Here is a 5,760-nt window from a genome sequence, read left to right as displayed (position 1 = left end):
AATAAGATGTCTATGTTATGATTGAGTAATGAGTATTATGCAAAAGGGTTATATTGTGTGATAAACATTTAATTCATGATGTCAATTGTTGATTTTGAGTTAATGATAATAATGTAATATGTAATATTGTTTTAATTTTCACTAACTATCCTATGTTTTTCTTTGTTGTGTTATAATATCCACTTTCGATTATTGTATTTTATACATAAAAAAAAATTAGATAGACGATAAAGACAAGTAAATAACGAGATTGCAAAGCTTTGAGATAATAGAATAAGTTATATTTATTCTTGAGTTTTGTATTTTCCTATAATTTTTAAAATTTGTTTAAACACTTTTCAAAAAATTGCAAGTACACATTATATATATATATATATATATATATATATATATATATATATAATTACACTTATTATTGTATTAATTATGTAACGATATAATTAGTATATAATATTTATTAATTAAGATCGTTAGAATTATTATAATAATATCATATTGGTTTGACAAGTAATACATATAAATTAATTGTGAAAATTATATATTATTTATTACATCAATAGACCATGTATAATTGTTTTAATGTTTTCCTTCAACTTACACACAATCTCTCTAGTCCCGTCAATACCTACCATCAAATAAAATTATTCAATTATTAATGAAAATGACTTCGAGATACATATAAATATGATAGTTGGAAAACTATTCACTCAATTGAAATTTTAGAGATCAAAATCGAAAATTTACTTTCCTTATGAACTAGTTTTTGACTCACATGTGATAAATTTTCTTAGATGTCTCTAATGTTAATTAGCCTTAATGAGTAATTAATTTAATGTGGAAAATGAGGTTAAAACAAAATTTACCATGACTTTTATGAAGAGAAATGTTGTTTTTGTTTCAAAGGTCATAAATGTATCTTATTATATCCCAAAACTAACAACATATAAAACACATATATTTAGATCCATACAGTACATAAAAATGTACATTTTTATAACAGTTTCTTAAATAATCTTTTTCACTTTTCTCATAAATAAAGAGGTTTTAATATAATGTTATTTACTTTTTATTCTTTCTATTTGGCCTTTAGAGAGCGCTCCTAGAGAAGTGTTCTCAATATCAACATCTTTTCATTTTATTCCAATATAAAAATTAAAAAAAATTATTAAATTTATTTTTCTGAAAATTTTTCGAACTTTCTCATTTTATATTTAAATTAATTTTAAATACCCAAAAATATTACATCTTCATATTTAGAAAAACTGCGGTAGTTTATAATCTACCTTATAATGTTGGTTAAAAATATTGTTTCAAGTCGTGCATTGCAAAATGTATCATTGAAAAAATGACATGATAACCTTTACACAAGAATCTTTATTTAAAAAATTAATGCTGTGAAGGAGAGACATTAACAAAGAAAATACTTAAAATATTAATACGCGGGATTAAATAATACATGTAAAATTAATTTAAACACTTATATTAATATTTGAGTAAATATTTATATAAATATTTTAGCTTAACAGACATTGTAAAACTCATAAAATTAATATACACAACTCATTTAATTAATATTAACTGTAAATACATTATTAATGCTGAGGATACACCCTTCCCACTTTAGTGTACACCTGACTAGAAAACAATAGTTTTTATTAGGAAAAAGAAAAAGTTTGTTTCATATTAATTCCCTATTTATTTTGACTTGTAACTTGAAATATAATAAAAGGAAAAATGAGAAAAAAAATATGCGGAGTAATATTATGTAGGGGTGGTGTGTAAATTTAAAGGATTTAGAATGCAGTATAATTTTGTAAAGAATTAAACACTAAATCATATTAAACGAAAAAATAAAATTCAGAAGGAGTTGAAATTGCAATTTTTTTTTTTTTTATATTGCATACGTCTATTATTGAATGAAAACACTTTATATGCTTTAAATTTCTAATACGTAGGCCTTCTTTACATCGAAAATATACATTTTTGGGATACGAAGCCAAACATGCCTACTAAATGCGTAAATAGTTAAAGTTATAAGATAGTTATGAATATTGATGTGAACTTAATTAGATAATGTTTAAGTAAAACCATTTGTTCAAATATATTCCATCAATAGATTATTTTGGGGATCATCATGTATATAGAAAATTTTGTTTTTTATTCAAAGAAAAACTTTTTTATTAGTCCATAAAATAGTATATAGTATAAAAAATCCATTTGAAATTTATATATATGCATATACATACATACATATATATATATATATATATATATATATATATATATATATTATAACATAATTGTTCTTTTACAATGAGAAAGAAAATCACGAGTTTTTTTAATGGAGGAGACTCATTGGGTATCGAGAAAGTTTCTAATTCACCTGTGTTAATTATGAAATAATTATTCTAATAATTGCTAATCTTCTCTTTAATTTCCAATTTTAAATTTTTGTTTGGAGTTTAAAAACTATATACACTCCAATATAAAATTAATTTACGTCGTTTTTAGCGTTCTTTCCTGCTAACAAATAAACCCATATCGAGGAAAAACCTTAAGACATAAAATGCATTCTATTAAAACTTACTAGTTTTGCATCCAAACATACGTATCAACCTTAGCCAATAATTTACATGATAATAACGATGTATATAAGACAAAGTAATTTTATTAGGATATTATTTCTAATTCGAAAAATCTATAAATTAAAGTTTGTAATGAGAAAAGGAAAGAAAAGTATGCTTTCATACACACAAAAGAAAGTGAGAGAAAAGAAAGATATGTTAGGTTCAACCATAAGCTATTCAATAACTGTGTACATCACAATGTCATGTGGTGTAGGTTAAAAGTGACTTCAGTTTTTAACTCACTTCACGCCATAACTTTGCAATGATATAGTTCTTTGTCACGTGGCATACTAGCTTTTACCACGCGCTTAAAGAACAAGTTTTAATGTTGTTCCATACATACCAAATTAACAAAAAAAAACATATCATAGAAGTCAGTAAAATATTAATTTATCCATATCAAGCATGCATTCAACTTCCTGACATTTCCTATAAAATAAATCCAACATATTATACATATGCTTTTAAAAAAAACCAAAATGTTGTATGATATATTCCAAGGAATCTGAATACCGCTCACAAACGTAGAGCAAGAAGACAGCGAGATTCTTGTACCCTACCCCTATGTGATACATGAATGAGTTCTGCATATATATATATATACACACACACATGTACATATACATCCAATGCTTCTAACTATGTTGAGTTCCTTGTAACACTCTGGAACAATGGTTATTTGTGAATTAAGATAGAGTAATGTAAGAAGAAATAACAATGTGTATGTATGTGTGATGTTAACTTTATATCTTGATCTACATGTTAAGGCATGCACATACATATACAAAAGATATGCAGAATAAGTATGTAAAATGTATGCAGTGATTAACCCTTTTTGTGGGTACAGTTAATGGGGGAAAAGCAGGGGCAGTATTGAACTATGGAGGGAATATCTGAGTAAACTCATTGTCTTATTGTCTTGTTTCAGCAGCAGGGTGGTGCCAATAATTCCCCAAAATGGGTGTCAACCTTTATGATGTATCATTCATCATATGAAAGTTTCATTGATAAAAAAGATGAATGTGTCCTAGAAAGTCACAAGACTCGGCTAGGGTTTCTTAGAATAGGTGTGTGAAAGCAGCAAGGACAAAGATGACGGCGCGTTGGGCGTGGGAGAAGTATCAATCAACTAATGTTTAATTATGTTTACATTTAGCATTTCATATTTTTCTGTGCAAAACATGGAATATGGTGTGCTCATAGTTTCTGTAGATTGAGATCATATATAGTGTTGTTTGCGGCTTACATCTGATAAGACTCGGATCAATTTAACTAGACCACACAGATTTAGCTATATTAGGTAGCATATTGAAAACAGTTGATGCTAAGTTCTCCATCTTCTTTCAAAAGCACACTACCAAAGACAAGCAATAATGATAACAAACGAAAAAGAAACTGCCTAAAATATTTTTGGTTGGTAGAACATAAAAGGACATGGAAACCAGCAAACTACTTAAATCTGATAGATAGACAAATCATTTGGAAGGAAAAAAGGGATTACCTTTGTCTTGTTGTGGTTGATTGCTTCTACAAGGAAAGGTAGGTGTGAAGAATGAAGCCTGGTCCGAGATCAGTCCCATCCCATGCATATGATGATAAACAAATTTATGAAGGTAAATCAAGAAGCAAACACAAGGGAAATTGAAGATATATGTGATGATCTTGGATCAAACTTCATTCCAAACACCCCCTTTCCATCACTGAGACAATGATTTCGGATCAAACTTCATTCCAGACACCCTCTTTTCCTTCTTCAATAACGAGTCCGTTTCTCACAAGATCATTAGCAAGCTCAAGAAATTGAAATAGCAGGCCTCACAAGAAATAAAAGCTCGAAACAGGAATGATGTACATAAGAGAAGAAAGGTAATGAAAAACAAATTGAAGATATATATTGAGAGATACAAGTTAGGTTGGTTCTTCCAACCATCTTGCATATAGACCTATATATACATAGTTTTATGAGTGAGTGTGATGAATTCCTATAGCAGGGTCCATGTTGTGTGTGTCTAGCTATGAAGAGCTTTCTCAAGGTTCAAGAAGCAAAGAAAGGCCTGCAAGCACTCAAGTTCCCAATCAGTACAGCACTAAATAATAAATGGAAAAGAGGGGACAGAGAAGGGAAGTAGAAGGAAGAAGAGAGAGAGAGAGTTAAAATAAAGAAAAGAGGTGAGTAAATAATAAAGATGAAAGACAGGTCATTATAAGAATACAATAATGAAAAGGGTGGTGGGATTTTGGAGGGATGGAAGTTGTCTTGTTCTGATGCTGTAGTGTAGCTTTATGAGAAAGAGGAATGAATGACAAGAGATTGCTTAGAGCTGAGACTTTTACAGGCTCTCACTGAGGAAAAGGAGGAAGCACTGAAAATAACGAGGAGGACCAAAGCAAAAGCATGGGCCTCCACAAAGGATTATCAAATTAAAGTAATTGAGGGTCGTTGGACTCACATATGCATAAAGGAAAAGGTGTGCAACTACTTACAACAATCCACATATCTACATCTTCAAGGAAAAGTGTTCTCACCGCCACTCATATATCCTTGCTTTGAAGCACTTCTCACTGTTATTTTTTCCTTCTCATTCTCACTCTTCATCCACTACATCTTACTCCTACACTCACACCAACTCATCATACCTTTCTTTATTCATCATCTGCATTCATTCTCTAATTACCACACTCAACATGGCTCAATCTATAAACTAATCCTGCACGATCATGGACTCAATATTAAAAAATTCAATCCTCATAGAATAATTTATGCAGTAAAATATTACATTATATGTTCAGCACTTGATACATTTTAGTTTGTTTATTTTTAGAACTTCGAATTCTTTTTTGTAATAACTTGTACCTACAATATATGTATTAATAATAAAGGGTAACTTCTTTTGGTTTCCTTGTTCTTTCTCTCTTATTTACTATTAAATTATAATTGTTTGTAAGGAAGAACCTTTAAAGACTTTAAGGAAGTGCTTAAAAATTGTAAGAGTTTAAAAGATTTTGAGAAATAGAAAAACTTGTAATATTAGTGTTTCTAATTCTTTTGCTTGCATATGATCCAATCATCCTTATTTATACTAGTGGCACCTTCTCAATCATTGATTAGAATCTTGTCACTACAACATTAATC

The 5,760-nt window shown here is 28.8% G+C and overlaps 1 long non-coding RNA gene across 1 annotated transcript; it reads right to left on the bottom strand.

Moving 5' to 3' along the window:
* Positions 1 to 2,768: 2,768 nt before the first annotated feature.
* On the bottom strand, positions 2,769 to 5,329 carry LOC106753833. Its single transcript, XR_002666873.1, has 2 exons — positions 5,112 to 5,329; positions 2,769 to 4,990 (listed from the first exon to the last, which is right to left on the bottom strand). It is a non-coding gene; the product is annotated as an uncharacterized LOC106753833 (long non-coding RNA).
* Between the last annotated feature and the right edge of the window lie 431 nt (positions 5,330 to 5,760).

The sequence above is a fragment of the Vigna radiata genome, unplaced genomic scaffold, assembly GCF_000741045.1.
Source record: "Vigna radiata var. radiata cultivar VC1973A unplaced genomic scaffold, Vradiata_ver6 scaffold_7, whole genome shotgun sequence".
Classification (NCBI taxonomy): Eukaryota; Viridiplantae; Streptophyta; class Magnoliopsida; order Fabales; family Fabaceae; genus Vigna; species Vigna radiata.
The sequence above is the reverse complement of the archived record's forward strand: the minus strand, read 5'-3'. Positions and strand labels throughout refer to the sequence as shown.